This window comes from Desmodus rotundus, chromosome 5, assembly GCF_022682495.2.
Source record: "Desmodus rotundus isolate HL8 chromosome 5, HLdesRot8A.1, whole genome shotgun sequence".
In the NCBI taxonomy this organism is placed as follows: Eukaryota; Metazoa; Chordata; class Mammalia; order Chiroptera; family Phyllostomidae; genus Desmodus; species Desmodus rotundus.
Window position 1 is genome coordinate 742,029 of NC_071391.1, and position 11,789 is coordinate 753,817.

The window sequence follows — 11,789 nt, forward strand, 5'->3', positions numbered from 1 at the left end:
CATGACCCAGGTCTGTCCGCAAGCGTGGCTGCCCCACACCCGCTGCCCTGCGCCCCAGGCGAGAGCGAGGGCTTGGGCTGCCATGCCCCCCGTTGGGCCCACAGGCCTGCCTCTTGGGGATCAGGGTTTCTGCTGACGATGGTTTGGGGTGCTGGTCCCCATTCAGGGCCCTGGCCCGGGACTCTGCGCATTTGCTGAGCTGAGTGCCTGGCAAGTCCGGGGGCGTCTGAGGGGCAGGCTCAGTGGGGCAGCCGGTGGGTGGGCTTGGGGTGGAGGCTGGCCCGCCCTGCGCTGGCCCTCCTGGCTTCTCAAAGGTCTTCAGGTCATTATGGCACAGGCCCCCAAATCTGGGTGCCATTGGCCACCCCTGTCACACGTACCCCTGTGTGCAGTTCCTGTGCTGGTCCACCCCAGGGACAGGACCCTCCCAACGAGGCTCTTTGGGCCAGGGCTGGACTGGAGACCCTGCCGGGTCAGAGCAGCTCCCCGCAGACGGGGCCAAGCCAGCTGGGGGAGGGGCTCGCCCTCGGGGTGCCTGGCGCGTGTGGCCCTCAGGCCCAGGCCGTCTTGGTGGTCAGTATGGGTGGTCCTGCTGTCGGGGTGGCTCAGGAATCCTGCCTGGCATGAGGCAACCCCCGCAAGCCAGCTGTGTACCCACCTCCTGGGCCCCCCCTGGGCTGGGGCTCCCCAGAGTCACTGCCTGTTTCCCCATGAGCCTCCTGGAAGACCCCCTACCCCGAGGGCATAGGTGGGGGCAGGAAGCGGTGTCCCCAGGGGCAGTGGCCCTGCCCTTCATCCACCATTGAAAGCTTTGCAGCTGTTTTGTGCCAGCTGTTTGCAGAGCCTGCCGAGGGTGGGAGCCCAGAGCAAACAGTGGGCTGGCTCTGGAGGGCCAGTGGGGGCCTACAGTTCCAGCCCCCAGAAACAGCCCCGACTGGGGACTCTGGCTGAGCTCCTCTGGCTGTTTGGTGCCCCCCAGGGTGCCTGCTTGGGCTACTGCAGGGGCTTGGGGCAAGCAGTGACCATGGACACAGCACCCAGAGCTGGCCCTGAAGGAAATGGCTGCCCTGTGGCCCTGCCTGTGGCTGCAGCCCTAGGCTCCAGCAGAGGGCAGCCTGGGAGCCACCCCCCCCCACCCCGACCTGGGGCAGGGCCAGGAGGGGCTGCCTGGACCCTGCCAGGGGACCTGCCCCGCCTTTGAAGAGGTGCCTGCTGGCCCCACTGGGGCTCTGGGTTGGAGGGCAGCTGGTCCCCTGGTGGCTGCCTGGGCTCTGGCTGCAGGGATGGCCTGCCTGCTGGGTGTGGCAGAAGGATACAGGGACAAGGAGGCCCCCTCCCAGATGACCAGGGAGAACTTGCGGAAAGTGGGCTCCTCCTGCCCCATTTGGTGGCTGACGTGGTGCTCTCAAGTGTGGCCCCGGGCCCTGAGTTTAACTCCCGACCCTTTCACCCCAGCCGACCCCTGCCCTGGAGTCCCACCCTGCACCCCTGCTCAGACCCCATGGCCCTAACACCCCCAGGCCCAGCCTTGTGCCCCACGCCTGACCCCAACCCCACCCTTTCTCCCTGAAGCCCTCTGACCCAACTCTGTGAGGCCAGTCCCTGCTGGGCTGCCCACCCCCAATTTCCCTTCCCCAACCCCAGCTGATTTAATACATGGAACTCAGGAGGCCGGTGGGTCCCTGCAGGGCTGCACCCCAAGTGTATGGCCATCAGACACACAGGCACTGGACCCCCGTCCTCTTTGGTCACATCCAGGGTGTCCCCTGGGCTTATCCTCACTGGGCCAGAGGGCAGCCTGGACTCTGGGGACGACGTACTGGGGCGCCTCCTCCTCCCTGCCGCCTGGGCTGCTGCCCTGGTGCTGTGCCTGGGCCCAGGGGCACAGCGGCCAGGACCCTGTCTCTGGGGGTGAGAAGCGAACGCCGTTCCCACCAGCCCTGCATTGTGGCCCCCAAGACGCTGGCTCCCGCGGCCCTGGCTGGTTCCCGCCCGCAAGGTGCTAGAAGGGTGGTGGTGCTGGACCCGTGCCCGCAACAGGACCTGACCATAAACTGGGCTGGGTGGGGGCCGCAGTGTGGACAGCTGACCCTCCCTGGTGGACTTTCCTCCCGGCCTGGCCCGCAGCTGCCGGCCCCACCCGGGACTGGCCCCACTGTTTGTTCCTGAAGGAGCTGGTGGGATCGCCCTCTGTCTCCAGGAGGTCCCTCCGCTGGCCCTGGCCGGGAGGAGGGTTCCCCAGGGGCTCGGTGGCTACCACACAAAACCTGGGCACAGGGGCTGCAGGTCCGGCACCCACTGGAGAGCTGACCAGTGGCCAGGAAGTGAACCTGGGTCCCGGAACGGGCAGGGCTTGCTTCCACCAGCTAGCCCCGAGCTGGACAGGGCCCGATGGTGCATGTCCTCCCCGGCTCCTCGTGTCCTGCACCAGTCTCCGCGCACCCAGCTGCGCCCGGCTGTGGGTGCCGCCCCGGGGAGCTCACTGGTGCGACGGCCGAGGCTCCTCCCCCTGGGTCCTCAGCAGGCATTTCCTCCAGAGTGGGCGGGGCCCCGTCACTTCACCAACAACAATGGACAGGCTCAGCTGCCGTGGTGAAGTCACACTTTCTGGTGGAAACTAGAATTTTGGAACCTGCCACCCGAGCGGAAGGCCTCCCGACTGCCACACCATTGTGACAGGCATGCGGCGATGGGAGCGAATGTGGCCAGAGCTCCTCGTCAGGAAGGGGGGTGTGTTTGCACATGGGACGCCTGTGACTCTGGGAACCAGGGCAGGCTGCTCCGAAGTCACCGCAGACCAGAAACCCACCCCGCCCCCCACAGAGCAAGAGGGCCCGGAGTCCTGGTGTGACCGGGGTCCAGACCGCCCTCCGCCCTAAGGGACCAGCACAGGTCGGGGGTGGGTGTCGAGTCCCAGGAGAAAGTATGCGCAGTCCTGCCTCTTCCCTGCGCGAGGCTGGCGTCCTCCTCCAGGTCGGGTGGGGGCCTCAGGACGGTGCTCGAGCCGCTCGCCTCGCCGAGCTTTTCGTTTGAGAACGTACGTGTTCTTGTAAAACTTCCTTATGTGAGCACGTAGTGTGCTCGTTGTTTTTAGCCTCTCTAAGTCTGAATGCCTCGTGAGGTGAGGCGTTGGGGGAGAGACTCCACTCACAGAAAGCAAAGCTCGTGGGGCCCTGAGCCAGGGGCTGCCTGTCATCAGGGACAGCGTGGGGTCCACCCTCCATGTCCTGCTGGGGATGCATTCTTGCCAAGTGGGCTTCCTAACACCTTCGGGGGAGACCCGACATTGGGGGGTGGCAAGGTCACCCCCGTGCACAGGTGCTAACCCGTCCAGAGCCCCCCACTCCCCAGAGCTGCCCCTAGGTCACCCCTGGGGTCACAGCTGGGGCTGGTTACCCTGAGCTGCGTTTATTTACTTGTTACTTAGATGTCTCTCTTATTTATTCATTTATCTTCAAGATTTTATGTCTTTATTTTCAGAGAGAGGGGAAGGGAGGGAGAAAGAGACGTAGAGAAGCGTCAGTGTGTGGTTGACTCTCATGCGCTCCCCTACTGGGGACCTGGCCTGCAGCCCAGGCATGTGCCCTGACTGGGAATCGAACCAGCGATCCTTTGGTTCACAGGCTGGTGCTCAGTCCACTGAGCCACACCAGCCAGGCCAATGTTGTCTCTCTGTTAAAAAATAAAACAACTTTTTTTTTGAAAGAGTGGAAGGGAACAGGAGAGAGAGAGAGGCATCGACGTGTTGTTCCACTTACCTGTGCATTCACTGGTTAATTCTTGTATGTGCCCTGACTGGGATTCGAACCTGCAACGTTGGTGCATCAGGACAGCCCTCTGACCAACTGAGCTACCCGCCCAAGGCTCTCTTTTAAAAATTTTTGGTTTTTTATTGTGGTAAAATACACAGAACATAAAATTTCCCATCCTAACCATTTCAGGGCACAGCCCAGTGGCTTGAGGTGCACTCACACTGCTGTGCAGCCGTCACCTCTGCTCCGTCATCTCCAGAACTTTCCGTCTTCCCAAGCTGACGCTCTGTCCCCATGAAACACTCGCTCCCTGCCCCTCCCCCAGCCACCGCCTCCCTTCCCCCCGTGCACCCACCACCCTACTTTGCCCTATGAACCTGACTCCTCCAGGGCCCTCCTGTGAGCGAACCACACGGGATCTGCCCCTCTGCGTCTGGCTCGTTCACGATACCCTACCGTGTGGGCTGGCCACGTTCTGTGTGTCCATCCTCCGCCCACGGACACTCGGGCTGCTGTGACTCAGGCTGCTGCGAATGTGAGGGCGCAAATCTTTCTTTGAAGCCCGGCTTCACTTCTGTGGGGCCCGTTCGCAGAGCGGGGCTGCTGGGTCACGACGTCACTCTGTGTTAACGTCTCAGGACCTGTGTCCTGTCCCCTCGGCGGCTGCAGTGTCTCTCGCTCCCCGCGGGAGCAGCAGCAGCAGCAGCGCCCTGGGCCACTGTCCCCACACCTTCCCAGCACTGCTGCTGCAGACGGCCAGACTGGGGGTGGCTCCGGAACCTGAGGGACCCAGGCCCCAGCCCAGTGGGCCGGGCAGCAGGTGGGCCCCGGGCCTGCCGTGCCGCTTTATGATGCTCGAGTTTACTGTGCTGCGTGATCGGGTTGGGATGCAGCTGAGGGGCAGGAAGCAGCAGTTTGCGGCCCCGGGCAGGGCCCGGAGGAGGCCTGGGCCTTTCCATCTTTGCTTTGTGAATGTGCCCACGCCAGCCGTGCCACCCGAGTGACGTCCGGGGAGCTGCTGGTACGCGTGGCAGGAGTTTGGAGAGACGCCAACCCGGGGCTATTGCACAGGCAGCCCCGACAGTCCCCGCCGAGGCTCCTCCCGGCTCTCCCGAGCCGCTCCGGCGCTGCCCTTGCACACCTGGGGACCGTTGGGGCCGGAGTCTCTTGATTAAATAGCCAAACGTCCCTTAGACCGAAGGGCCCGGTGCGCCGGAGGGGGCTGGAGGCAGGCATGGGGGAGCTTGCATGCTGTTGGGGAGACAGCGGCTGTGCGGCCCGGCCTCCCCGCCCCTGGGGCCGGGTCTGTGACCTGGCTGCGGTGCGTGTGGGACCGAGGGGCCTGACTGTGTCCTTGTGACTCACGTGAGGCCTTTGCAAGCTGGGCCTCGCACTCCTGTGTCACACAGACGGCGGAAGGGTTCGGTGGCCCCTTCTCGTCCACTCCCAGGAGTACCAAACCATCTTGCTGTTGGTGGTGGGGTGTCCCCGCGTGGCCCCGCCACCCCGGGTCTGCTGAGGTTCCCGCAGTAAGAGGTCTGGTCACAGAGCAGAGTGGCACCAGAGGGCAGGGCCCCCATGTTTACCCTTCCCAGCGTGGCAGCAGCGGCTCCCCCCGGGGGGGGGCGGGCAGGCCTCATGTGATAAGCCCTCCTGACATTCTCCCCACCCCCCGGCCCTTCGGACCCCGCACAGAAGCCGAGGCGGTGGCGGCACTCGGACAGCCTTCCATGAGGCTGCCTCTGTCCGGTTAACCCGCCTGCCCACCCAGATCCCCCGCACCCCCCCAGGGCGAGCCCAGTCCACGTGTCCACCTCCCTGTCCCACGTCCCCATCCGCATGTGCTGTGGCCTTCTCTCTGCCGAAGTGGGAAAGGCGTGCCAGGCCGGCCTCCCGTACTGAGCCCCCTCTGTCTGAGGACACGGTGGGTGTCCCCTGTCAGCCCAGGGTCCAGAGGCTGGACAGAGGCTGGAGGGCAGGAGTGGGGGGTGAGAGGCGGTCTTTGGGGTCCCCAGGCCAGAACTTCAGGGCCGAGGGGGCACAGGACGTGGGGGGACGTGAGCACTGAACAGGTGCGACAGGAAAGAAGAACAATCTCACAACAACAAGCTCGCTTCCCCTGAGGAACCCGGGAGAAGAGGAGAGTGAAATCTGAAGCAAGCGGGGTGCGGCCTAGCGTGGGCCAGGTGGAGTAGAGGAGAAAGTAAAACGCCTGAGAAACATCAGAGAAAAGTCAACGAACCCCAAAGCTGGGTGTTTGCGAAGGTCAAGGACATGGGGAAACCCGTAGCCAGAGTGACGGGGAAAGGAGAGGGGACTCCACTTCAGGCCGCGAAGATGAGAAAGGCGGCAGGGGAATATTACGAACTTCCTGCCAAGGAAGTTAGCAACTGAGGTGAAAGGCACAAATTCACCGAAAGACGTGATGGGCCAAGGCCCGTGCGAGAAGCAGGGCTGAGTAGTCTCGGGTCAAAGGCACCAGGGACCACGTTCCCGCAGAGAGAGCCCCAGGCCCGGGCGGCTTCGTTGGTGGACCCTATCCCACAGTTAAGGGAGAAGAGAACGGCTCTGCACAGGCGCTCCCAGAAAAACTGAAAAGGAAGGAATATTTCTCAAACTTTAAAAACAAATTTGCATGCAAGGATATGTTTTATTGATTTTAGAGAGAGAGGAATGGGGGGGGAGAGAGAGAGAGAGAGACGATTGGTTGCCTCCTGTACACATCCCAACTGGGGAATCAAACCCCAAACCCAGGCGTGCGCCCTGACTGGGAATCAAACCCACAACCTTTTGGTACAGGGAGCGATGCTCCAACCCATTGGGCCACCCGGCCAGGGCTCAGCTCTTTCTCTGAGGCCAGTTTCTCCTTGGTGTGAAAACCACACAAAGATGCCACAAGAAAAGACGAGGACAGACCCACGTCCCTCATGAACTCAAGCGAAATTTCTAAACAGAGTTTTAGCCGGTTAGATGCAGTAACACACGGAAGTCACGAGGAGTGGGTTTGTTCCGGGAGTGCGCCGTTGGTCCGACATTCAACATCTGTGCCGCTCTCAGTATCACCGGACGGGAGGAGAGACCCCAGCCATCTCATGGGAGGCAGAGAAAGGTGCTAGACAGAACCCAGCATCATCCCTGGAGCGGACGCTCAGCAAACCCCCAGCAGGCGGGAGCCTCCTCCCCCGGAGAAAGCGCACGCGTGATGAGCCTGCCGCTGGGCTCGCTCTCGAAGGGGACGCTCCTCCCTGAGGTCGGGAGCCGGGTGGGATGTCTGCCGTCTGCGCTGTGCCGGAAGTCACGGTCTGTGCACAGAGGAGCTTCTGGAATCAATGGGCGAGGAGATCAAGGCTGGACAGAGCCAGCTGTAGGTCTATGTCCCAGCAACGGCCGGAACCGGACCACTTACAGCAGCGCAGAAATCACGCAACACTGAGAGGAAGTCCGAGGAAGTCGGGAGAGGTGTGTACGCTGAAAACACAGCTGCTGCTGGGAGAGCAGACCCGGCGCGGGGAGAGGCGGCGCGCCTCGGTGGTGGGAGGGAAGACACGGCGCTGGCCACGGTCCAGTCCTCCCAGACTGACCTGTGTAGTCAGCGCCGTGTTGTAGAAGTGATTCTAAAATTCAGACGGAAATGCAAAGGACAGAGAATAACCACACAGCCCTGAGGAAGAACGGAGCTGGAGAGGGAATGTCAGCCGTACCGGAACTGTACGGGAATCAGAACAGTGTGGTGTTAGTATACAGACAGACAGACAAGGTAACAGAGTAGAGTCCAGAAATGAACACGCACATATATGAACCACTGATTTTTTTTTTTTTTTACAAAGGAGCAAAGACAGCGCAGCGGGGAAAGGACAGCCGTGTGAGGCAACGGACTTCCCGCCACGCCTCCCAACGCGTGCAGGAATTAACTCCAAGTGGGCAAGTAAAACCTAAATGTGTAAAACCTCTAGAGGAAAACGTGGGAGGAGAGATTTGTTACGTACACCTGACACCAGAGACACAATCCGTACAAGAGTCGAGCGATGAATTGGACTTCGTCAACACGGAAAACGTTAGCTCTGCAAAAGGCACCGTGGAGAGAAGAGAGTGAGAAGACAAGCCACAGAGGAGAGAAGTACTACAAAGAATATCTCTGATGAAAGACTAACGTCTAGAGTGATAAGTACCTCTCAGGGCTCTGTCGAAAAGCCCCATCCGAGTAGCCCAGTGAAGAGTGGAGCAAGACTTGAGCGATGCTTCGCCAGAGGGCGTGTGGGCAGCAGGTGAGCACGTGGGAAGATGCCTGGAGCGTTAGTCAGTGGGCCTGGGCAGCTCAAGCCATAATGAGATGCCCCCTGCACCTGTCAGAACAGTCAAGGGGAAGACAACCGGGCCTGGGGAGGGCTGACGAGGCCGTGGAGTGGGGAGTCTCCCGCAGCGGGTGGGAACGTCGTGCCCGCCGCTCTCACAGCACCCTGGGAGAGCCCCTGCTTCCGGAAAAGCAGAACATGCATCTACCATGGGACCCAGACACTCCACTCCCAGGTAAGTGGTCACACACAGACCCACGCCCTGTCCACGGCGGCTTTATCTGTAAAGACCTTAACCTGGAACCCCCCCCCCCCCCCCCCCGCCTTAACCTGGAAACCACCCCCCCTCCAACAGCTGGTCAGATGGGCGCACTGTTTCAATTCCACGTGAGGCAAAGCTACTCGGTAATGAAAAGGAAGGAAATGCTGATACGTGCAACAATGTAGCCGAAATATGGGTTCGTACAACAATGTAGCTGAAGTATTGATATGCACAATAATGGGAATGAGTCTCTGAAAAGTTGTGCTGAGTAAGAAAAGCCAAACAAAAAGGAGCACAGGGGGATGGGCCCATTTCTGTGCAGGGACAGAAGGTTGGTCAGTGTGACATCATGAAAGGGAGGGGCACGAGCAGGCTGCACAGGGTCCCCATCCTGCGTGTGGCCTGTGCCCCGTGTATGTTTGTGTCAGAACTGAGCGAACCCACACTTACACGCAGTGGGTGGTGGATAACCACACCTCCCTCAAGCTGTTTTAAATGATCTAGAATTGCTGCTTTTAGAAAAAACTTTGTCCCGCACTTCTCAGACCAGTAAATCGTGTTTTACTTGTTGCAACGTGAAATGAGAGCCAGAACGTTTAATGTATTATTTTAGCAGTTACAGATTTAAAATTTATCATAAAAATATATTTAAGCCCAACAATAGCAGAGGTAAAGGGATCGGCGGTTGCGGAGGTTTTGAGGGAGGGTTGCACAGCGCGGGGTCGGGCGGCGGGACTGTCAGGGCGGCCAGTAAGGGTGGACGCCTGACTCTGTGTTTGGCAAAGCCCATCGAGCTTTGTGGCACCAAGCGGACCTTAATACGTGCGAAACACAGGGAACCCGGAGGTTGGCCCCACCCCAGGATGGAAGCAGAAATGTGGGAGGACCGCCCACTCTGTCATGAGTGTGGGGAACGCCCGCTCTGCCTCGTCCAGCAGGTGCCGGGCTCCGCCTTGGGGGCGCTGCCCAGGGGCCTCTGGTGCCCTGTTACTCATACTGGGCCTCTCCCAAGAGCAGCGGCCAACGCTCTGAAAATGGCCACGCCACTGCCGAGTGGGGACCGCGTGCACTGTGGGTGTGGAGGGCTCCCGGCCCCACCGTCCACTTGGCCTCCTCTGGGCGGGCGAGCTCAGGGTGGCCTTGCACCCTCTCTGACCCTTGGCCCCTCACCTCCCAGAGGACCGAGTAATGTCAGCCCCAGCCTCCCCAGGCTTCGGAGGGCTGTGGTGCGTTGGGTGTCTGAGCACGAAGTCAGTCACTGTGCACAGGGGGCTCTCGTGAGGTGGGGGCTTCGCAGGGCTGCTCAGTGTGTGCACCCCCCCCCCCACGAGATCACGTCTGTTTGTACGTCCACTCACCCCCATCCTATCCGCCCACCCACTCATCCACCTGCTCACCCGCATCCTATCCACCCACCCACCCACTACCTGCTCACCCCCATCCTATCCGCCCACCCACCCACCCACTACCTGCTCACCCCCATCCTATCCGCCCACCCACCCACCCACTACCTGCTCACCCCCATCCTATCCGCCCACCCACTCATCCACCTGCTCAGGAGCAAAGCTGCGGGGGCGCCTCTCTGGGGAAGCGGCCCTCGTGCAGCAGCTCGGTCAGGTGAGGACAACGGTCAGGGTGAGCACACGACACTTGGGCCCGGTCTCGAGGTGAGGTGACCGCCCGGAGGGGGCTGGTCTTCTGAATCGCGGTGAGGAGCCCTGGCCGCACTGTCCGGCCTGCGCCCTGGCTGCACCCACGGCTGCCTGGGCAGACACCCCCAGGTGTCCGCCTGCACGCCCTTCACACGCAGCATGAGGGGCTCAACGTCCTACCTGTGGGGGCCTTGCGGGCCAGGGGGAGGCGATGGGGGGCTGGGCCCACACACCCTGGGTCTTCGAGAACCTTTGAGGGTGTAGGGTGGGGCGAGCACTCCAGGTCTGCCTCGAGAAGGGCTGGGCGTGCCTGGTGTTTGCTTTGGCCCGTGGGTCTCCCTTGAGTGGCCAGAGGGTTTGGGAACCCTCAGTTCCTCTGGGTTACCCCTTCGTGTGCCCACTGAGGCCAGGTCAGAGCTGGGGGGCTGGGGATATTATATGGCCCCACTGTTCTGGCCCAGTCCCGTGCCCGCCCACCCTCTAACCCCTGCCTCACCCCGGGCAGGTCCCATCTCCGCGGGTACATGTAATTGGCACTGGGGGAGCCCTGCCAGGGGACTGGGCACAAAGCACAAGCTCTGGGACGCAGGGGACCTGGCCAGGTGTGGCCGTCCCCAAGGGGAGTGAGGCTTGGGCCCTACAAACGGCCTCCAGCTGGTGTTGGAGCAGGTGCCCCGTGGCAGCCCCCACCCCCAGCACAGGCCTGCCGCCCCTCCCTCCCCCCCCCCACCCGGGCTGGGGGACAGAGGCCATGCTGGGGCCCCCAGGCCACTCCCCTCGGCCCACGCCTCCCCTCCTCTTTCTCTCCCACTATATGTGGGAGAGAGAGAGAGAGAGAGAGAGGGAGGGAGGGGGAGGAATTTTAAGGAGGGTCCCCAGGGTAGGGTTCTTGAGTTCTCCCCTCAGGGCCTCAGTCTCTTCACCAGGCCTTCCTCTGGTGGGTGGGGCCTGCCCATGCTTGGAGGGTCATCGGCTCACCCCTGGAAAACACCTTCAGAGCAACACCCAGGCCGGTGTTGGACCAAACACGGCACCGTGGCCGAGGCCGACAGGTGCGGTGAGCCGTCTGCTGGAGGAGACAGGAGGGGTGGTGACCCTCCTTTCTTTCCCCAACCTTCCTTTCTTCCTCCCCTCCCCTTCCTGCCCTCCTCCGCTCCCCCGGTCCCTGCAGCTCACCCCCACGCCCCACTTCCTGATGAGTCAGGGTTTGTGGACAGAGAGCCACGGAACCGTCATTTTAGGCCGCGTTTCGTGACGTCTTTGTGGCCGCCTCCCTGTGGGCAAGGTTGTAAAGTCCCACCACCCTGGGAGCAGCGGTCTGTCAGGGCAAACACTGCTGGGCGTGGGGCCGGGCGGGGAGGCTCGGGGTGGGTGCGGGGCTCTGGGCTGGGGCAGCCCCTGCAGGTCTGGCTGTGGCTGGGTGGGCGTCCTGGGGGCCCTCGGGCATCGCAGCTGGTCTAGACACAGGCCAGAGCGGCGGGGTCCTCGACCATCTCCCTGTGCGCGGGACAGGCCGGGCTCCGTCGCTGGTGGGGGGGCTCCAGCTGAAAGCAGGGGAGGCCCTCCCTGTCCCCGTGTTAACAGGGACAGTGTCCACGTCGGGGGCCCCGAGGGTCCGACGCTTTGTTCGGACACTCCCTGGTTTATTTCCGTCCCGTAGGTCTCGGATCCCGCCCCGCTGCGGCCTCACCTGTGAGAGGCACCACGGTGGCTGCTTTGGAAAGCCCAACGAAGCCTGGTGGCCCTGAGGACTGACTGGGATCTGAGAGTTCGGCTGAGCGTGGGAGGCGCCCCAGACTTTGCAGGGGTGGGGTGGACCCTGGTACCTGGC